Raw genomic sequence first — 24,092 nt, forward strand, 5'->3', positions numbered from 1 at the left:
CTGCAGTTCTCTTTTTCCAAAATTTATACCTGCCATTTCATTTTCACGTCTTACTGAATTTACTGGAACCTCCAATACAATGTAGTATAAAAATGGTGATATCAAGTGCTGTTGCTTATTTTCAGATTTTAATTAAAATGATGTCTGTGTTTTTTTTCTTTGCCAAAATATTTCCTTTCCAAAAAATTTTACATATTATCTATTATGTGTAATTTGTTTCCATCTTCTCCAGTTTAGTCAGAATTTTTATTGAGAACAGGTATTGAGCTTTTCAAGTGCATCTCCAATGTCTTTTGTCTTGGCCATATGGTTTTCCTACTTTAATTTGTTGAAGTTCTTATACTGCTTTCTGTTGGCATATTTCCTGATATTGAAGCATGCTGGCATTACTGGAATTACCTCATTTGGTTACAGTGTATTTTTAAAGACATTTCTTGATTCTGTTCACAAATAATTTCTTTAAAAGTGTGTGCATCCAAATTCATGCATGCTATTTTTCTATAATTTTCACATGTGTACCGTCTTTACCTGATTTTTGTATGACACAATGGTTTCATCTGTCATATAGTCCGAAATGATTCAGGTAATATTGGTATTACATGCTTTTTTAAAGGTCAGATAAAGCACAGTTATAAGCCCATCTGTTCCTGCAGAATTTTTCAATGGTAGATCTTTAATCATCTTTCCAGTGTCTTCTGCTGTACACTTCATTTTTTGGTCTATATTTTGCTAAGCAATAGTTACTCCAAATTTGTTGCTACGGACTCGATGTTTATTTATTATAAACTTTTATTTTTTCTCTCTTGTTATTTGTGATTATGTTTTTTCCCATTCTAATATAGTTCAGCTCCCCTCTTACTTGGTTAAAGGAGAAGTTCAACTCTTTTACCGGTAATTTAAAAATAACTTTGGAAATATACATACTAACACACACATATATAAATCTTCTACTTATTAATTTCAACTTTTATTTTCAGCTATTTCTGCTTGGTATTTTCCTTGTCCTTTTCTTAATTTCTTTTTCTTTTTAAGATTTTATTTATTTATTTGAGAGAGGAAGACAGCACGGGTGGGAACCGATCCCAGGACCCTGAGATCATGACCTAAGCCAAAGGCAGGCGCTTAACCAACTGAGCCACCCAGGCACCCCGACCTTTCCTTAATTTTTTAAAATGAAGACTTAGTCACTTTATTATTGGGGTGCCTGGGTGGCTCAGTTGGTTAAGTGTCCAACTCTTGGTTTCAGCTCAGGTCATGATCTCAGGATCCTGAGATCGAGACCTGTGTCGGACTCCACGCTCAGCGGGGAGTCTGCTTGAGATTCTCTCCCTTTCCCTCTGCCCCTCCCCCTGCTCTCTCTCTCAAAATAAATAAATCTTTTTTAAAAACTCACTTTATCATTTTTCATTATTTTCTAATACTAAAAACATTTAAAGATCTTCAATTTCCATTTTCTCTATGTCCCATATACAAATTCTGCTTTTGTCACTCCCATAGATTTTGATCTGAGGTCTATTTCTTTGCGCAGCTTCCTAGTTTGTAATGCCAGATTTGCAATCCTCTTTGATCCAAGGATTGTCTAGGAGTATATTTTATAATTTCCAACTAACAATATGTTTGCGAACATTTTATAATTTATTTTTATTAGCTTATTATCAGAGAATCAGCCTGTAAAATCCACACTTTTTATTTCATTAAGGTTTTCAGTGAGGTTTTCTCTGTGTCTAAGGTATAACTGATTTTTCCAAGTGTTCTGTAGGCTTATGAAAATAATGGATATGCCTTACTGAAACGATGCAGGCTTTTGTATATAGCTACATCTATTACATAAAATTACTGATTATATTATTTGTTTCTTTATAGCTTACCTACCTATTATTTGTCTATAAAGCTGCCTATTTCTAAAAGAATCCATGTCTTCGTGTTCTGAAGTCTCTAACAGTAGATAGTATATTTTTTACTACATTCTGGCATTTAGGGTTCTGCTTTGTATAGTAGCTGCTGTGGTATTTGGTGCATACACTTTTATGACTAAATTTTTATTCATGGCTTATAATTTTTTATTATCTAATGTCTCTCTTTGTCTGTTTCAGGCTTTTAATCTTAAATTTCACTCTGTCTGTTGTGATTCCTCCATACCTGTTCTCTTTATGTTTGTATTATTCAGGTATCTTTACTCATTCATTCATTCATTTTTTACCCTTTATCACTTTTTTTTTTTTAAGTAAACAGCTATTACTGGGTGTTATTATCTAACACAATCTGACAATCTCAGATAGGGCCTTGGACCACTATCTTATTCTCTTTATTGTTCTATCTCGCTTTAGATCTCTTATGTTACGTTGTTCTATCTCTCTTCAATTCAGTATTTTAAGTTGCTATTTGTTTCATTTTTTCCCCCTTGCTAAAAGTTCTAGTGTTCTTTTACCCTGAGTAATACACAAATTTCCCTCACGTTTTGAAAAGAAAAACATGATACCAACATTTTTCCCCACAGAGACAGGTTTCTATCTTTGCCCTTCCCTAACCTCTTAAGATCTTAAGAATATTCTCACTTCCCTTGTACCCTTCCTTCTCACCTTTGCTCTTCCCTTCCCTCACTACTCCCCACTGTAAGATTTTACTAAGAATAATTTAGCATCTGAAGATCTAGATTAACAGAATCTCCCTTGCCATATGAGCCATTTGCTTCAAGAGTCTATATGAAATACATTTTTTAGACATTCTCAGAAGTCTATTGCTATAAGTGGATGTGTGTGCTTGCCTGGGTGTCTATAGCATGTCTATATGTTATTCTCAACATCTATCATATTTTCCTACCATTGATATTATCTTAATTTACTTTTATTTTAAATAATGCTTTTCAGGGGCGCCCTGGGTGGCTCAGTCGCTTAAGCGTCTGCCTTCGGCTCAGGTCATGATCCCAGGGGCCTGGGATCGAGCCCCACGTCCGGCTCCCTGCTCGGCGGGGAGCCTGCTTCTCCCTCTCCTTCTGCTGCTCCCCCTGCTTGTGCGCTTAATCTCGCTGTCCGTCAAATAAATAAATAAAATCTTAAAAAAATAATGCTTTTCAACTATGTAAGATATGAACACATTTCCACCGTGAAGAATTCAAACTCTACAAGAAGAGGCACACGGCCATCCCTCATCCTATTCCGCTCCCTAAAAGCAGCCACTACTCTCAGCATGGCATGTATTTTTCCGAACTATTTTCCATATACATACATACAGGTACAATTTTTGTGTATATTTAATATAAATGATATCACATTATCTGTAGAGCTTGGCAACTTTATTTGTTCACTTAATAGAGTCCAGAAATCCTTTTAGGTGAGTAAACAGAGCTGAACTTGATTTGTTGCATAATACTGTACAGGATGGGTGTAGCACAGTTGTTTTTTTAAAAGATCTTATTTATTTGAGAGAGAGAAAGAGAGAGAGCGTGAGTGAGAGAGAGTGCACAAGTGTGGGGAGGGGCTGAGGAAGCGGGGAGAAGCAGACTCCCCGCCGAGCAGGGAGCCAGACATGGGGTTTGATCCCAGGACCCTGGGATCACGACCCGAGTTCAAGGCAGACACTTACTGAGCCACCCAGGTGCCCCCATAGCATAGTTTTCTGATGGGCATTTAGGCTCTTTCTACTGACTGGCTATTGAAAACAATGTCAACCTTATACATATCACCCTCTGAACATGAACGAGGGCTTCTGTAAATATTGGATATGTGGAACTGCTGAGTCAAAGAACAGTATTTCACTATTACATTGCCACCCAAGATTTGCTGTACGCAACCAGCAATGCATGAAGTTTAGATTTTCAACAACAGGTGTGATTCTCTCTAGCATTTTCTTACACCTTTTTACATGCATTAAAAAATGGCTATCCCATCCATTCAGGTGAAATAACACTGTTCTCAATGTAGCAAATCATAGCACTCTTACAAACATCTTTTTTAACGTGTGTTTTGAAACACTAGGGTGCGTGCACTATCGAAGGGCTATAGCATCCATTCCCTGAAATAACACTGTTTTGTGTGTAGCAAACTCCTTGACAACACTTGATATGATGGTATTTTTTTTTATGCTAGTGTATTAGGCAAGAAAAGGGATGTTGTATTTCAATTTCTGCTTAGCAGTGAGGTGAGCAACTATTCACAGGTTCCTCTCGGCTATGTGTATTTCCTGTCCTGTCAACCGCCTATTTTCGCTTTGTCTTCCTTCTCCACTTTTTTCTAACTCATAACAAATTCATAACTCTAATTCATAAAAGTTATTTATATATAGACTTTAGTCCTTTATTATTATATATATTAATGTATTCCTCCCAGTCCAATACTTATCTTTACCTATGCCTATCGAATGTTTGGTCAACAGAAACTTTAAAATTTTGAAGTAATCAAATTTAATAATTCTTTCCTTTGTTATGTCTTGGTTTTATACCTTGTTTAAGAAAGCATCTAATATGCTAAGGTTAACAAAGGTTCTTCTGTATTTTCTTCAGTATTTATGTTTTTTGTACATTTATGATATTAATCCATGTAAAATTTATATTTCTTGATAGTAAGATGGGCTCTATTATTTTTTCAAATGGATTGCCAAATGTCATCCAACCGTTTACGCATAGTTCATTATTCCCCATTGCTACCTTTATCATAAAGTAAATTCCCATGTAAAAATAGGCATGGAGTGCCCAACTCTTGGTTTGGGCTTGCGTCATGATCTCGGGGTCCTGGGTTCAGCCCCACGTCGGGCTCCTCAGGCTCTGAGTTGGCTTGGGATTCTCTTTCACCCTCCGCCCCTCCCCTGCTTGTTCTAAATAAGTAAATACAATTTTTAAAAAGGTAGGCCTGTTTTCAGACTTCTCTTATATCAATCAATTTATCTCTTCTTGGTTCAAACTCACACTGTTCTAATCATTACAGCTTTTTAGTGTATTCTGAAGTATGATAGGATAATTTTCCCACACACACTCTGTGTAGTTCTTTATTTTCGAAGCTGTCTTGGTCACTTGAGAACATTTTTCCCTCCCAGGTATATTTTATAACCCGCTTGATAAGTCCCATAAAAAATTCTGTTGGATTTTTATTGGAAATGGATTTAATTTCAGATTTGCTCTAGGAGAATTAACGTTTTTATAACATTGACTTTTCTCATCCCATGGATATACAATAATATTTCCATTTATTCATTTCTTCCCTCCTTTCCTAATTAAAATTTTTTCATTCACTTAGATCTTACATATATCTTATTAGCCTTATTAGGTAGTTCAGATTTTTTTATTTATATTATGAATGGAATCTTTCCTCAGTTACATTTTCCACGTGGCTGTTACTGAGATATAAGAAACCTACTGGATTTTGTGTGTTCTAACATCAGTCTACTTTGGTGGACTCAGTAACTGCCAAATTTTCAAAAACATCCTTAAAAATTTGTTTCTTCTGATGAAAACTTTATTTTCCATACTGAACATTTAATTTGATACAATAAATTTAGTGTTAAGTTTTAGAATTGGGATTCAAACCGAAGTGTACAGAGTACAATTCTTCCTTGTATCATTTGGTGCTGACTCAGCATTCAGTGAGTCCCACACCCCTCATCCTACCCCTCCTCCAGCCCCCCCAAGCCATAGCAGATAGGATTCCTGGTTCCTTGTGAAATCCCTCATTTTGCCTACTGAGAGCTAAAGAATTTATTTATTTATTTTTTAAAGATTTATTTATTTATTTATTTGAGAGAGAGAGAGAGAGAGAGAGAGAGAGAGAGAATGAGAGATAGCACGAGAGGGAAAGAGGGTCAGAGGGAGAAGCAGGCTTCCCGCCGAGCAAGAAGCCGGATGTGGGGCTCTATCCCAGGACCCCGGGATCATGACCTGAGCCGAAGGCAGTCGCTTAACCAACTGAGCCACCCAGGCGCCCGAGAGCTAATGAATTTAACTGACTTAGTCTAAGTTCATACAACCTAGGACTGGCAAAACTAGATTAGCTTCTGGAATGATTATTACCATTTCTAATATAACAAGAATAACAGCGACTTAACTGTGTCTCTTTTACAAATTGCATATGCTTCTGTACACAGCTTTATCCATTTTAGTATTCCATGATATCTGTGTAGCATTTTATGAATATGTATGAAATGAGCAAATTTCCATGCCATACAAATACTGCTGGCTTTCAATTATACTTCTAATTTTAATCATTTAATTCACTTTTAATTTAATTTAAAGAATTTAATTTATTAATACTTTTCCAAAGTAGGAAATAGGTCATATTTACATTGTAACACTATGTAAGTATATCCAAAGTGGTTGAAGACAATTCTCAAAATGCTTGGGAATGAAAGCCAATGAAAAGTCATTAAACCCCGAAAGTTCACTGAGCACTGAGAGGCAAGGAAGTATTAAAAAATGGGGCAAAATATATAATTAAACAGCTATTCTCAGCAGTTTAATACATTTTACTATGTACAATATACTATGCTATCTCACTTAACTCCAAAACATACACACACAACAACCAAGAGATAAATATTGTTGTTACAGTTTTTCCCCCCCTTTTGTAGAGGAGATACTGGAACTTTAGAGACAAAGTTACTTGTCCAAGGTTATGACATTAGGGAGCCGCAAAGACTGAAGTAGAACCTGGCTGCATTTAACCCCAAATCCCTTATTCTAACTTCTCTATTTATTAATCTATTTTCCTTAGAATTCAGCTAACGATACACATAACCTTCCATCCTACAACATGGTGTAAGTGCACCAAATCCTGGGGACATTTAAACTATTAACTGAGACATAAAGTCATCCACTGCCACAAAGCTGGTCTTATAACTCATTGAACGTTTTCCATGAGTGCCTCTGAGGTAGTCCTCGTGACACAACTCATCACAAATTAAAAACTCAAAGGTCTTTGTAGAATTGATACAAGCAATTACGTGGATGAATATCAAACAAATGTTAAGCAAAATAAGTCAGACACAAGAGAGTATATGTTATATGATTCCATTTATGTTAAATTCTTGAAAAGGCAAAATGAGTCTATAGTGACCGAAAGCACATCAGCGGTTGCCTGGGGCTGGGGATCGTGGAGAACTGACTGGGAAAGTGAACAAGGGACTCTCTTGGGGGTAGATGAGAGATAATGCAAATATTCTGCAGAAACAGATCACAGTCATTGGTATAATGGCTTTAATGATTCCTCTTAATTAGGGTAAGGATGAAGATATATCAGGAAGTTGCTTTGGAGACGTCAGAAAATAATAATATGTCCTAGGGATCTTCAGTGTTTTGGCAATCTGGTCAGAATAGCAGCAAAATTTAGTTACTAAAATAAACAGTCTGGAAGCCTTGGGAGCCATCAATTGTGACCATCCATCTAGCTGCACAAAGGGCACACATGAACATCTCAAATGTTCTGTTTTGATATGGAATTCATGCGCTGAGTTTTTTTTTTCCTTTTTTGCAATGGACATACGATTGTAATGAGAAGATAATTTTGCATCAGAGGCATCAGCTTACAGATGATCTCCTTCATTTCAGTTTTTCTTGTTTTTACAGCAAATTCTGCTGCAGCATTCATGGTAATGACATTTTGCACTCATATTATTATAAGATTTTTACGTTAATTCAAGGATCTTCATGCTTGCCTTGAACAATGTCAAATATAACAGTGAAATATGAGCAAGGCTTATTGGAAAACATCCGTGTGCATCTCATAACAAAAAATGCACAACACATTCTATTTTGAAATTCTGATTTTCTTCACATTAAAACTGCCCTGAAATATACCCATTACGCAATATGATTCCTATGACATGATCCTTTATCCATTATCCCCTCTCATTCAACGTTTAGCTATTTAAGAGGAGAAAAAAATCATAAAAGGAAAAATACATGAAAACAATTCTCTCTTTTAAGGGGACTTGTACCCTGAATTTATAAAGATGAATATTCAGGGCTCTAGTGTACTTGGCAAAGGTTTCAAAAAAGGTACAAAAGAAAGAAGGATATAAAATAGGAAGTGTCCCATACAAGGGGGATGAATAAAAGGTAGAAGGACAGTTACAGTGTACATCATCATCATGGATTCAGTCTTAATTTAGGATTCATTTCTTAATTAAGGAAGTTAATAGACAGGCTTCAGAGGGTCTCTGGACATCTGGAGGTTATCAGCAATTTTTTCGCTGTATCTAGGGAGAAAACCTGCCTTCTCAGATTCTCCAGTGATTCCAGGATCCAGCCATATGCCCTCTACCTTCCCCTTCAAAACTGACCACCAGAATAGATAGATAGCTGAATTCTGGGTATATCCAACTTTCCACTTCTAGCATATCTCATACCCATATTCTTGCTTAAACATTCACTCTGAGTCACTGAGCTAAAAGCCTATAAGGTTCTGCTTAGAGCTAAATACCCCGGAGAATCCCGAGAACTACAAATTCCCAGGAAAGTCCAAAAACAACCCAGAAAGTCAAGAGTAGAGAGAAACCAATTTAAAACAGTATATTTGGGGTCTAAAACCTCATTCCCTCAGACCAGTTTCTCAGAAATATTCATGCTGAGCAAACGGATCACTTTTTATACCTTCCCTTCCACCCTGCCACCCTGACACAGGTTACCAACCTCACAGGGGAAAAGGGAAAGAAGTCAGCTTTTGTTCAGCTTTAGCTCTGTGACAGGCAATGTGCTGGGCATTTTCGGCACCCCTCTCTGCTTTATAGAAAGGCAAAAGTTAAGGTTCTAGGAATTTCAGTAATCTGTCCAAGGTCACCCAAGCGAACTGTGATGGAGTGGGGACTTGAATCCAAGCCAGCTTGGATCTCAGCACCTGCTGTTCACACAATGCATCCACCCCCACCCCCTTCCCAAACCTCTTTGGTTCTCTCCCACATGCCTCCTTGGACTTGGAGGATTTCAGCCAGCCCACACCATCTAAACCATTTCCCAAAGCTGCCCATTATGCCCCAAGCACATTTCTCAGGACAAGCTCTCCCTCCTCCTTAATTTAGGTAAATTTCAAATGTATTACCCCACCTGTGTGGTGGGAAAGGCACAATGCTGGAAATCAGGATGCCTGGCTTCCAATCTGATCTAAACAGACGACATGACCTTGTCCTGGGCACAAATCAATCTATCAGATAGCGAGGCAGGTAGATCACACGCTCTCGAAAGTTGAGACGTAATATTCCGACTCTATTATTCCTTGGCATAAACATGTTTCTAGGGAAAGTCATTTGATCATGTTACTAGGTTATTAGATTCATTGTCCTTATTCGGGGAAATATGAATTATGCCGACAATGGTGTTGTCCATAATTCAGATTCTTAGGCCACTGCCCAAACGTACTTAACTTGATTTGTGTAAAGTGCAACACATTGCTAATTCCAAACAGACCCTTTAATGGGCTAATTTGCTGAGAGCTACTGCAATATCCTTTGCCTGTGCAGGCCCAGGGAAAGCGATGAAGGTTCAGCTGGAGATGAGCGCAAGGACGTTTGCAGTAGGAAGCTTTGGAGCAGAAGGACCCGGTTTAAGAAGCAAGAGCAGCCTCTAGAAATTTTGTTTTCCTGTTCGTAAAATAGCAAGAATAATTCAGGCTTATAGGAAGGATTCAGTGCGATGACTTTTGTCTACTAAGAAGGTATAAAGTTGACCTCAAAGCAGAAAAAGCGGGCACTATATTAGTTCTTGATTTGGAGACACGAGGCTGAGAGTAACTGATTGATAGAAAGGCAGGAAAGGCTGCTACAACTGGGCTGGATAAAGATGGCTTTATGAACCAGAGATGCAGTGATAATTCCCCTGGTTTTTCAACCTCACAAAGGCGCCCTACCATCTCACTCGTGCGAAGATTTCCATCAGAATTTTGGAAAATTCGACTGAGGCCTGGGTGTGTATGTGGTGACAGCGGTGGTAGGTGGGTGGTAGGTGTCCTTTCGTCCTTGAAGCTGGTCTCCACTGTTCTGGGGCAGCCAGGGACACAAGCTATGCATTGATCGTCAGGAGAGAAGAGTACCTTGCCCTGAGAATATTTATCTCTGTTTCTCTGACCAGTTGAGAAGCTACTGTGAGCCAAGTCCTAGCACATTTCGGAGCAATGGCAGCAGACCAGGGTCCAGGCACAACTGAAGGTCAATCCCATTTGTTTCTAGGGTCTGACCACCCCAAGCTACACTGAGCTTCAGACCTGCCTCAAGTTCTCTCCTCATGGCGGTGCCGCCTGGTGTGGGTAGTCTTTGCTGAGTTTCCAGATGCTTCTATTTGCCTTTTTGGTGTATACCCTCTTCTCCCCTCCCTTCCCTGACCCATGCAGCCAAGACTTCAATGATATTCTTTTTTGGTGAAGCCTGATAGGTTAAAGACTTGTTCTGGAGTCTCCTGGATAGTTGCGGCAGACTGGGAATTGCTGCCTGGTTCCAGAAAGTGGCTCTCGGTTATATCAAGGTAGGTTTCAGACAAGTGCACCCTCACAGCAGGAGAAGTGATAAAACAAAGCCAAATTGCTTTTCACTCCTGGAAACACTGGTCTTTTATGTCAGAGTTTGGGTTACTTAATCTTTTTGTACCAGGAATAAGATTTCCCTGGTGTGACATCCACTGATAGCCATGGACATTCTACTGCTTTGAGTGCCAAGAAATTAATTCTCCAATCTGCATAATCAAATCCCCAGGTAAACATCACCATTCCTCTCTCAGTACTTTCTGTCCCTTGCATTTCCAAATCCTTACATTTATCCAAAATGCATAAAAATGTAACACTTAATAACAATTTTTACTGGGGGAGCTTTTAAGGTTACTGTGATAAACGTTCACCGCATGAAATTCGCTAAATCCAGGATCATCGGGCCTTCTTATGCGTTTGAAATATGAAAAAATATATACAGTCTGGATGTTGCATGCTACAAGGTACATTTCTCAAATTTACATTTCAATGACTTAGTCAATTTCAATATAATGTTGATTTATGTTCAGGTTTTGAACCTGTTTAATGTTAAAATCCTTAAAACAAACCTTAGACACAGATGGCTTTTCATTTTTCATCAGTTTTCTTAATTCAGCTTAAGTAGATTCTTCCTCTGATAAAAAGCTAGAAAGAATCCTTGTTGAAGGTCATAGTGACAGAGAATTCAATTAGCATGACGCTCCTCACAGGTGTTGGTTTGTCTTCAGAGCTCAGTGGGTTAATCTGATATTGTTGGAAGGGACTGGGAAGACCAAATAAGACCAAAACAGGTTAAGGCAATTTTAAGATTTTAGAGTTCTGATTAAAGCCAGGATGCAGGGTTAATATAAATGTAAGTTCCAGTATTAAGCTTAGTCACGAGTTTAGTCCGCAGATTGCTTTTTGGAACCTTGTTACCCTAACGAACTCCTATCCGTCCATCAAAGCTCAGGTTAGTGATCACCACCTCCTAAGGCCTCCCTCATACCCCAGATAGTGTCAATCACTCTTTCCTTGGCTGGTAAATGTTTCTGTTTCATTTACTACTCTACTGCATAGTTGTTTCTTCATATTACTTGTCTCCATGTTAAATGATAACCTCTGTGTCCTCAGTAGGTGCTCAATGAATTTCTGTTGAGATAATGACTATAGCAACATATTCTGGCTGTCCTATGAACATGATTGTGAAGTCTGGTACCAGGTGTTCTGAGCATGGATATCAGATTTTAAGATAAACCTACCATCTCTACACCCAAGAAAGAAAAGCAGGTAATTTGCAGATTAAATATGGACCACAGATGTTTTATTGGGCTTCCTTGGTGTTCTAAAATAGCTGAATCGGGTGCCAATATTTAAAAATCGAGGGGTTGCCCACAAAAGTCTGCATTTCCAGGTTCTTAAAATACCTAAAGCTATGGCAACACCCAATCAGCATTTCCACGTGGTCCCCATGGGCTGGAACTGGCAGCAGAGTACACAAGCTCCTTTGCTTATTCCTTCACCTGGCTCAGCCCCTTAGGGCATTTCAGTTTGCCACACTGCTCTTGTGGCTTGAGATTTTTCACTGTCTCTGGTCGGAGGATGGTTTAGGCAGAAATAGCCATGGGCTCTTGAAAGCAATATTTGGGGCACATCTAGTTTTAGGAGGATAGAGCAAACAGGAAGCTGGGTGCCTTCCGTTAAGTAACTTAAAGTTTGGGTAGGGGGTCAGGATAGGAGAGAGAAAAACTCATCCCTCTGAAAAAATATGGAAACATTAGTTCCTCGGTCAAAGGCACATCTATGTAACACGATTCTCTACAGCCACGGGGAACAAACAATTCCAAGATGGAACCCTGAGGTCTCACTGGCAACAGGAAGAGATAAAGCAAATGCAAAAACAAAACTCGAGTTCATTTAAAAGGAGAGACTGGGGCGCCTGGGTGGCTCCGTCAGTTAAGCACCCAACTCTTGATTTTGGCTCAGGTCATGATCTCAGGGTCTTGAGATGGAGCCCTGTGCCAGCTCTATTCTGGCCATGAGGTCTGCCTGGGGATTCTCTCTTCCTCTCCCTCTGCATCCCACCTCTTAAAGAAAAAGTTTAAGTTCCCTGGTTGTTCCAACTTATCCAAACATAAGACTGTGAAGTCTTTCTTCTTGTATGTACACAGTGCCCTAACGACTGTGCCCACTCCCTTCTTTTCTTTCCCCCACTATGGTTGCCTCATTTGTGAAGCCATTTCCTTCTAACCCCCTTGTTGGCAAGCCTTCCATGCGTCCCAGAGGTTCACTCAGTGCTTCATTCACTCCACATTTACTGAGGCTCACTTTTGTTTAAGTTATGTATTGAGAAAATTCAAAGGTCACCAAGGCAAGGCCCTGGTCCCCATGTTAAAGATAAAAGCTAAAGCAACCAAGTAAAGACTAGGAGTAGTGCCCTGACTTCCTTATAACAGACCACTTCTACCCCTGATAACAATATAACGCTGACAGGAAGCACATCATAACACGGCGTTCAGTCATAATGCATGGACTAGGAAGCCTGGTCTTGCATAAAAACAAACAAACAACAAGCAAAATTTGAAAATACCCTCAACTGACTTGGGAATGAAGAGCAAACATGTATGAAAAAAAATTTAGCATATTTACAAAGTGACAGATTGATACAGGCTGGAACCTGCTGAGCAAAGTGTGTGTAGGACATTGAGAGGGGTGGGGGGCGCAATTTCTTCCTGGAGCACTTCCAAAGCGCGTGACTATCCAACAGGATGGGAAGCAGGAGACAGACTTCCTCACGCCTTCATATCCTTGCACAGGCTCTTCCTTCTGGCTTGTGTTTATATTCTCCCTTGTCCACCTCACAAACTTGAATTCTGTTTTCTAGACTCAAGCGGGGGCATTACTTCCTGGGTTAGGCCATCCCCAAGCTCCTGGCCCACCGCAGTTAGTACCCTGTCCCTGCTGTGCTGTACCTGCAGCATTGTGTCGCGTGCCCCTCACCACGTCACTATCTTCTCCAGGGGACTTGGGGACCACGGCTGTTGAGGAGATGCATTTCACCACTGAAGTCCCAGCACTGGCGTCCTTTGGGTGCCTCAGATTTATTAAATGAAAGAAGAGGAATGGCAGGAGTGGGTGGGCAGGGTGGGAGGAGTAGCAGTCCTGACATACGAAATGGAACTGTTGAAGGAAGACCTGTGTCATGCTCCATGGAGTGAAAGTATTTCTGCTTGGCTAGAGTAAAGAATTTGTGTCAGGAAAAAAAGAAAAAGAAAAAGAAAAATGAAGCCGTTGAGGGTGAAGCAAGTCTATAGAGGGCCTTGGATGCATGACGAAGAGTGGGAAATCACATCTTGCCATAACCCTGAAGGTTCTTTCTCATATTCTCTGCTGCTCATACTTGATCCCAAACCAGCCTTGTGTGGGGCATCTAATCATTGAAAGCCCTGCCCTGCAGAGGCTGTGTGATCTTTCAAAGTGTCCTTTACTTCTCAGAAAGGCCACTTTCTGTACTTCAGAGAAGTGAATACCCTTTCCAGGGTTTATGGCATGAGTGAGAGTCCCTGCTGCACATTCCTTCTGTTTTCAGGTCTGACAGATGCCCACAATGAAGCCACCAAAGTCCTCTGATCATGCAGGATAACAGACCAGCACTGGTGGTACTGTGCCATCTGGGCCCTGGTGTCACTCACCATCCCTCCAACATCACTGGACTGCTTCTCCTGTCACCCTGCGGGTCTTTCTAAATTAGATCCCAGGTCTGTAGGGCAGAGCCAGAGGCCACCTCTATGCCTGGCACATAGGCATCGCAAGGGAAGAGCTGATCAATTTTAGAAACTCACAAGGCAAATGTTGTGTATCTTAGCAGTGCGGGAAGTCAGATAGCTGTTCTAAATATGTATGGATTTTGTTTTGTTTTGTTTGCCTCTTCTCCTGATGCCTTCTTAGCTTGTGGCTCAAGAGAGGCACTGATCCATCTGAATGAAAAGTTTCTATCTCCAGAACTGAAGAACCATTGTCCCGTTGTTTACCTAGCCCTTCACCCACTCACCTGCTCCTCCCTTACTACCCTCTGTGTTACTCCGAAGTCTCCTCTTCTTTTCATCTCACTTCTCACTTCAACTGTGTATATTGAGAAAGCGCCCTAAAGGCAGATGTGTACACACCTCTTAAAAAGCAAATACATACATTTAAAAACATTTAACATGGTTGATGTTTTCTAATTCTCAGACTGACCAAATGCTCTGGAGAAGATACCGTCGTGTTGGTTATTAACTGACAGTTCAAGTTCTGGGTAGCTCCACAGGGCTGTGCTCACTATGCAATCACAGGTTCTACGGTAGCAAGGAGTGTAAATGCCTAAAAAAAAATATCTCTGCTTCTCAGAAATAAATAAAAGGATTAAAGGGGCGCCTGGGTGGCTCAGCAGGTTAAGCATCTGCCCTCTGCTTGGGTGGCTCAGCAGGTTAAGCATCTGCCCTCTGCTTAGGTCGTGATCCCGGGGTCCTGGGACTGAGCCCTGTGTTGGGCTCCCTGCACAGCGGGAGCCTGCTTCTCCCTCTGCCTCTGCCCTCCCAGCACCTCGTGCTCGCTCTCTCTCAAATAAATAAATAAAATCTTTAAAAAAAGGATTAAAAATATGAATTGGGTACCCAGCAACAGGGAAATTGATAGAAAAACACATCTAAGTGGACAGAAAAAGGCAGTCTTCAAACTAAGATGACAGTCTTATTGCAGTTAGAAACATCCCCCTCAACAGTGATGTCATCAAGATGGTGGCAGAGGTTGTTCTCAACTCCAGTCCCCCTCACCAGAAGACCAACCATCTGTAGATAGGACACCGCTCTGAAAATCCCCAAACACAGGGGTGAGGTTGAAGCACCCCTCTGGACTACAGAGACCAAGAAGGACAACATCAGAAGGGTAAGAGGAACAGCCACACTCTGACTGCCACCTGTCCGCAAGGCTGCCAGACCACTGCCCCAAGAGGCCCCCAGGACCTATGATTTCTCTACTGGGAGAAAGAGTGTCCGACGTGGACATCTAGGTCCCCCAGCATTGTGGGTCACTTCCTGGGAGGTTCACTAGGATCTCATCCAATGGGGATTGCAGAGGAATCTGTGGAGCCTAAGCCCTGGAGATCAGATTGGGACAGAAAAGAGGGGCAGGGCGTACAGCCACCAGTGCTTGGATCTGGGTAGGCCAACCTCCTCCTTGCAGTGGTGCCTGAGATCCCAGCCAGCGGTTTTGCCGATCTGCAGAGACAAGCTAATGATCCCATCAGGCCAGGGTACTCAGTATGTAGTTCTGCCTGATTTTGGTCCCCAAACAATGAGCTGTGCCAGCCTTTGGGCCTGTTCTGCAAATTTGTAGCCCCAATTACCACTGTAGCTTCCAACCCCACCTGACCAGGAAACCTAACCAGAGCACCTGGGAAGCTGTGTAGCCCATCCTACAACCCCACTTATAATGGCATTTGAGCAGAGAGGTCAGCCAGCAGCTCTTACCATCTGCAGAGCCCAGCTGGTGACCTCATCTGGCCAGGGAACTTGGTGTACAGTTATGCCTGATTTGGGTCCTTGGTCAGTGAGTTATGCCAGCTTTGAAACCTGTTCTGCTGTACCAGCCAGACAAGGAAGTGGGCTCATGGCCCCACCTACTGCTGAGTATAATAGTCCTCTGTCTCATCACCAGGAAGTATAACCAGAGCACCAGGGGGCTGCATGGCCCACTGCAGAGCCATGCTTTGTGGTGGCACTCAGAGAACCCAGCCAGCGGCCCTGCCCATCAGTAGAGCTGATGGCCTTGTCTGACCAGGGAGCTCAGTGGACAGTTCTTCCTGATTCTGGTCCACAACCAACAAGGTGTAACAACTTTCCCAGCCAGGGAAGCAAATTCACAGGCTTGCTCAACTGCTGTGTATAGCACCCACTCCCACCCAATTAGAAAGCCTGACCAGCATATATAGGCAACTGTGGAGCCCATCCTACCGCTTCATTTTGGAAGGGAACCAAGCCAGCAGTCCTATCAACTGTTCCTAGCCAGTGGCATTCTCCACCTAGGATCTAGAACAGTGCCTAACCCAAAGAGAGTTGCCGATAGCAAGCCCCACTTTTTCAAGAATGCTACCAGCTGACCTATTCCGAAACCTAAGATAAGCTGACTAGTGAAGAACTGTCTCTGCCGAAGCAAACCTGTGAAGTCTGGAAGATGAGACCACTTACTCAAATGTGTAGATACTAAGGAAAGAAATTAAGGACCATAAATAATCAGGTAAATATGACGCCACAAAAAGAAACTACTAAAGCTTTAATAACTATTCCTGAAGAAATAGAGATCTATAAGCTGTCTGAAAAATAATTCAGAATTATCCTCTTAAAGAAGTTTAGCAAACTACACGAACATACAGGCAACTACACAAAGTTAGGAATAGAATACATCAACAAAGAAAAAGAAACCGTCCAAAAAGAAAAACACAGAATTCATACTACACTTGATCTTAGCCAAAAGGCCGAGAAGTGATCACAACAAACAGAATTCATAAAGCTGAACAATACAATAACTGAAAAATTCAACAGAGAGCTTCAACAACAGACTCAACCAAATAGAAGAAAAAAATTAGTAAGCTGGAAAATAGATTATTTGAAATTATCCAAAAGAAAGAAAAGAAAAAAAAAAAGAAAGAAAAAAAGTGAAGAAAGCCTATAGCACTTATAGGGCATAGTCAAGAAAAAACAATACACACATTATGAGAATCCTGGCAGAGAAGATAAAGAGAAAAAGACAGAATATATATTTAAAGCAAAAATGGTTGAAAACTTCCCAAACCTGGGGAGAGAAATGGTTAACCAAATTCATGAAGTCTAAAAATTCCTGAACAGGTTGAACATGAAAGGGCTACACTGAGACAAATAATAATTAACTTTTCAAGTCAAAGACAAACAGATTATTTTGAAGATAGGCAGAGAAGAGTAACATATCACATGCCTAGGAACGTGCATAAAACCATGGGTGAATTTCTCAACAGAAACTTTGCAAGTTAGGAGAAAATGGCACGATATATTAATTATATTGAAAGAAAGAAAGAAAGAAAAAAACCCTAAACCCAAAATACTATACTCAGTAAAGCCATCCTTCAGAAATGAAGGAGATAAAAGACTTTCCTTACCAAAAAAAAGTTGAGGAAGTTCATAGCCACTAAACCTGACTTGTAAGAAATGCTAAAAGGTGTTCTTTATGTGGAAATAAAGCTATGCTAATTAACATATAACTATACGTATAAAATTCACTGGTAGTGATAAATATATAGTCAAAGACAGATTCTAATATCATAGTGACGGTGTATAGTTCACTTATAACTCTGGTTTTAAGTAAAAGAAAATGCATTGAAAATAACTATAAGAACAATAATTTGTTATTGAATATACAATATAAAACTATATAAATTGTAACATCAATAACCTAAAATGTGAGGGGAGAAAAGAAAATGTAAAGCTTCTGTTTGCTATCCAAGTTAAGTTGTTATCAGCTTACAATAGGATATTATAAATATAAAAATAGTTCATATAAGCCTCATGGTAACCACAAAGGAAAAACCTGTAGCAGTTTCACAAAAGATTATCATAAAGGAGTAAAGTACACTGCTACAAGAAATCAACAAATCACAAAAGATGACAGTAAGATAAGAAGCAAGGAACAAAGTACCTACAAAATCAGAAAACAATAAAATGGTAACAGTAAGTCCCTAGTTATCAATAATTAAATATAAATGGATTAAATTCTTTAATTAAAAGACTTAGAATGGCTGAATGGATTGTTTTAAAAAAATATCCAATGATATGCTGCCTATAAGAGACTTTCTTTGGCTTTAAAGACACACATAGACTGAAAGTAAAGGGATAGAAAAAGATATTCCAAATATGGTAATCCAGAAAAAAAAAGCAGGAGTAGCTATACTTATATAAGACAAAGTAGACTTTAAGCTAAAAATGGTCAAAAGAGACAAATAAGGTCATTATATAATTATAAAAGGGTCAATCCATCAAGAATATATGGTAATTATAAATATTATACACCCAACATTGAAACACCCAAATATGTAAAGAATATATTAACAGAACTGAAAGCAGAGAGATAGCAGTACAATAAGAGAGAACTTCGATACCCCATTCTTTTTTTCTTTTTTTTTTAAAGATTTTATTTATTTATTTGACAGAGAGAGACACAGCAAGAGAGGGAACACAAGCAGGGGGAGTCAGGGAGGGAGAAGCAGGCTTCCCGCGGAGCAGGGAGCCTGATGCGGGGCTCGATCCCAGGACCCTGGGATCATGACCTGAGCCAAAGGCAGACACCTAACGACTGAGCTACCCAGGTGCCCCTTCGATACTCCATTCTTAACAGTAGATAGATCATACATAAAGAGAATCAATAAAGAGATAGCAGATTTATACAATACTAGAGACCAAATCGACCTAACAAACACACATAGACTATTCCATCCAACTATAGTGGGGTACACATTATTCTTAAGCACACAGGGAACATTTCCTCGGATAGATCATATGTGAGGCAAGAACAAGTCTTAGCAAATTTAAGAATATTGAAATCATCCGTGTTTTTTTTTTTTTTTCTGACATTAGTATGAAACTAAAAATCAGTAACAGGAAGAAAACTAGAAACTCAAAAATACATGAAAATTAAACAATACACTCTTGAACAACCAATGGATCAAAGAAGAACTCAAAACATTAAAAATAAAGGTATATTGAGACAAACAAATGAAAACACAACATATCAAAACTTATAAGGCACAGCAAAAGCAGTTCCAACAGGAAATTTTACAGTGATGAACACATACATCAAGGAAAAAGAACAACCTCAAATAAATAATCTAAATTTTAACCCCAAGGAACTAGAAAGAAAGGAAAGACTGAGCCCAAAGTTAGCAGAAGGAAGGAAATAATTAAGATTAGAGCAGAAATAAATGAAATAGAGAACAGGAAAACAATACAAAGGATTAACAAAACTAAGATGGCTCTTTGAAAAGATAAATAAAATTGATAAACATTTAGCTGGACTAACCAAGAAAAAAAAGAGATATAAGACCCAAATCAAATAAATTATAAATGAAAGAGGAGACATTACAAATGATAACACAGAAATACCAGGATCATAAGAGATTACTATGAATGATTATATGCCAATTACTATGAACAATTATATGCGAATAAATTGGACAACCTATTAAAAAAAAACAGGGAAAAATGTTGAGAAATATGAAACCTACTACAACTGAATCATGAAGGGAAAATCTGAAAAGACTAGTAATGAGTAAAAAGATTGAATCAGTAATCCAAAACCTCCCAACAAAGAGAAGCCTAGGACCAGAGGTTTTGCTGGTGAATTTTACTGAACACTTAAATAAGAATTAATGCCAATTCTTCCCAAACTCTTCCAAAAAAAATTGGAGAATTCAGAACACTCCCCAGATCATTTTACAAAGCTAGTATTACCAAGATATCAAAGATAGATAAGGACACTACCAGAAAAGAAAACTGTAGGCAATATCCCTGATGAAAGTTGGTGCAAAATTCTCAACAAAATACTTGCAAACTAAATTCAACTGCACATAAAACAGATCATACACCATGACCAGATGGGATTGATCCCTGAAATGCAAGAATGGCTTAACATACAAGAATAAAAGTGATACATCACATTAATAAAAGATAAAATCATTTGATCATCTCAGTAGGGATGGAAAAAGCACTTGACAAAATTCAATGTCCTTTCCTGATAAAAACTCTCAACAAACTCGGTGTAGAAGGAATATACATCAACATAATAAAGGCGACATATGACAGGCTTATAGCTAACCTTGTACTCAGTGACAAATGGTTTTTCCTCTAAGATTAGGAATAAGACAAGGGTGCCCATCCTCACAACTCCTATTCAACAGAGTACTGGAAGTCTACAGAACATTCAGGCAAGGAAAAGAAATAAAAATCACCAGAATCAGAAAGAACAAAATAAAAGTGTCTCTATTTGCAGATGACATGATTTTACATATAGAAAATCCTAAAAACTCCACCAAAAAGCTATTAGACTTAATCAATGAATTCAGTAAAGTTGCAGGATACAAAATCAACATAAAAAAAATCAGCAGCATTTCTATACACTAACAATGAATTACCTGAAAAAGAAATAAAGAAAATAATCCCATTAATAATAGCATGAAACCAATAAAATACTTAGGAATGGATCTAACCAAGGAGGTGAAAAATTTCTACACTGAAAACTACTAAACACTGATGAAAGAAACTGAAGAAAACACAAATGAATGGAAAGATATCTTGTGTCCTTGGGTTGGAGAAGCTAACTTTGTTAAAATGTCTATAATACTCCAAACCATGTATAGATTCAATAAAATCTCTATCAAGATTTCAATGACATTTTTTATAGAAATAGGAAAAAAATCCTAAAATTAGTTTAGAACTCCAGATAGTTAAAATAATTCTGAGAAAAACAGAACAAAGCTGAAGGCATCACACTTTTGGATTTCAAATATATTACAAAGCCATAGTAGTCAATATAAAGTGATATTGGCATAAAAACAGACACATAGACTAATGGAACAAAAGTGAGAGACCACCCCCCCCCAAAAAATGCCATGCATATATGGTTTTCTAATATTAGTCAAAAGAACCAAGAACACTCAATGGAGAAAATACAGTCTTTAATAAATGGTGCTGAGAAAATTGGATATTCACATGCAAAAGAATGAAACAAAAAAACTATTTTATACCACACATAAAATTAACCTAAAATGGGTTAAGGCTTAAATGTAAGACCTGAAACCGTTAAACTCCTAGGAGCAAACACTGGGAAAAAAACCTCCTTGAAATGGATCAGGGCAATGATTTGTTGGATATAAAACCTAAAGCACAAGCAACAAAATCAAAAAGAAACAGGTGAGACTACATCAACCTAAAATGATTCTTCAGAACAAAACAATGATCAACAAAAAAAGACAACTTATGGAATGGGAGAAAATATTTGCAAACTATGCTTCTGATAAGGGGTTAATACCTAAAATATATAGGAAATTCATACAACTCAATAGCAAAAAAATCAAATAACCCCATTTAAAAATGGGCAAAGGTCCTGAACAGACATTTTTCCAAAGAAGATATTCAAACAGCCAACAGGTACATGGAAATGTGCTTGATATCACTAATCACCAGCGAATTGCAAATCAAAACCGTGAGATACCATCTGACACCTGTTAGAATGAGTATTATCAAAAAGACAAGAAATAACAAGTGCTGGTGAGAATTCACTGTTGGAAGGAGTGTAAACTGTTAACAGCTTCTATGGAAATAGCATGGAGGTACCTTAAAACGCTAAACATAAAACAACCATATGATTTAGCCACTTCTGGGCATATAACCAAAGGAAACAAAATCATTATCTCAAGGAGATATCTGCACACTCAGGTTCATTTCAGTATTATTTACAATAGCCCAGAGATGGAAACAATACAAGTGTTCATTAATAGATGAATGAATAAAGAAACCATGATACAAACTCACACGTATACACACACACATACACAATCCATTGGCACATGAATGGACAAAGTGTGACATATGAAATATTACTCAGCCACAAAAAAGAAAATCCTGGCATTTGTAACAACGTGAATGGATGCTGAAGGCATTATGCTAAGACAGAAAAAGACAAATACCATATGATCTTACTTATATGTGGTATCTAGTAAAACAGGACTCATAGAGACAGAGAAGAGATTGGTGGTTGCCACAGGTTGAGAATGGGAGGGTGGGGGAAACTGATGAAGGTGGTCAAAACTTGCAGGTATAAATAAATCCTGGATATATAATGTACAGCATGGTGACTAGAGTTGACAATATGTATTGTATATTTGAGAGTTGCTAAATAAGTAGATCTTAAATGTTCTCACCACAAGAAAAAAATTTGCAAGTATGTGAGGTGTTGGCTGTTAACTTATTGTGGTGGTCATTTCATAATATTTACATATATCAAATCTTTCTCTTATACACCTTAAACCTATACAATGTTATGTCAATTATACCTTAATAACTCTGGAAGAAAAAATAATAAAGGCAATGAGATTGCTGCATAGAAAAAACAAACAAACAAAATTCTGGCCCACCAAAACCTATATTCCATAAAAAAGGTATGTAATTAAGTGTTGAACCATCAATAATATAAAATGGATACATATTATGAACAGTGATAACATTGGTGGGAGGTAAAACACAACATTCAGCAGAGTTCTTGCCCTCACAGAGATTAATCACAAATTAGGTGAAATGAGACAGGAAATCCCTAGTTCCTATGGGTTGCACTGCATGATCTCCACCATCTCTGCCACAAGAGACTAGGATACCAGACTCCCATACAGAACCATGATTTGTGTGGGATGGCTCATCAATCCTCTAGGAGCTTCAGCAAGGGGAAAGTTCCAGGAGCACTGCCGTGACCCTGAAGGCCCCTGAAAGATGGCAGCACTGGGTTAAGTCTCAGCGACTGGGATTCACGGCTTGTGGATAGGCGGGGAGAGGTGAATGTATAGTGTAGTGTCCTGCCAAGTCAGACTCATGAATAGATAGATTTGTGCTCTGAACATAAAGATTTAGGGGAAAAAAGAATAAATCAGAAGTACAGAATTTTTAAATCCTCTCATCTCATACGAAATAATACCATAAAACAAAACACTAGCAAGAAAAAAACCCCCAAAACAAAGAGCACTCTAGGAAGTGACAGCAAATGTTTACACCTTGGTTCTAAGCTGTCAGATTCCCAACTGTTTGTGTGAATAATCTACACTATAACATTCTTTTCCTTCTATCTTGGCCTAAGGATATGGGTACTAGGACACTTTGAAATATCAGATGAGAAGGAAAAGAAAAAAAAGTGTTAGGAAAGAAAAATGACAATAATGTTTTATCAGAATGATAACACAGGTGTCCAAAACAAGACAAAAGCAGAACCCACAGGAGAGGGAAAAATCATGGATGCCACATATCAAGAGGCTTTCAGAAATGTGTAAATATGGTAGTCTCCTTGTTGTGATTTCACTGCAGAAGTCCTCTGATCCGACTTGATCACAAGTGGCCCAGTTAATCAAAATGTCAGAATACAGAATCAGAAAAATGTTCCTCATGCGCATTTGTGTTCCATGCAGAGGCAGCAGAGAAGGGAGGCAGAAGGGAGGGACCTGAGCCGGATCACGGGTTTAGATTACCAGCCGGGAGACTTTGTGCCTGAGAGTCCCCATTTGTAAAAATGGGTGCAAGGATACTTGCCTGCCTCATAGGACTGTAATGGAGATGAAATTGGTAAGCGCTGTAAAGGCTGTAGAAATGTATCGGACACGTGGTAAACACTATGCATTTGTTAAATAACGTTGTTGGTAGGGCCAAAGCTACTTCTTTGCCTAGGGATCCATTACAGTCTGTTTTGTTTGGCTTTTTTGGCGGCGGGGGGGCGGGGGGAGAGGGGCATCAAACACATGCTGTATGCATTGTTTATGCATATGTCTTTGTTTTGGGTTTTCTTAACAGTGTAACAAGAACTTAAAATCACTTGGGAAGCAATTTGCACGCAGAATGCCTCTATGTTTAAGATAATTCTCCA

The 24,092-nt window shown here is 39.0% G+C and overlaps 1 protein-coding gene and 1 pseudogene across 1 annotated transcript in view; both read right to left on the reverse strand.

The window, feature by feature from the left end:
• The window catches only part of NCKAP5 (NCK associated protein 5), an 878,246-nt gene that overhangs the window by 152,030 nt on the left and 702,124 nt on the right, over window positions 1-24,092 (reverse strand).
• LOC113921239 lies at window positions 16,861-16,935 on the reverse strand (annotated as a pseudogene).

The sequence above is a fragment of the Zalophus californianus genome, chromosome 3 (genome assembly GCF_009762305.2).
Source record: "Zalophus californianus isolate mZalCal1 chromosome 3, mZalCal1.pri.v2, whole genome shotgun sequence".
NCBI classification, from domain to species: Eukaryota; Metazoa; Chordata; class Mammalia; order Carnivora; family Otariidae; genus Zalophus; species Zalophus californianus.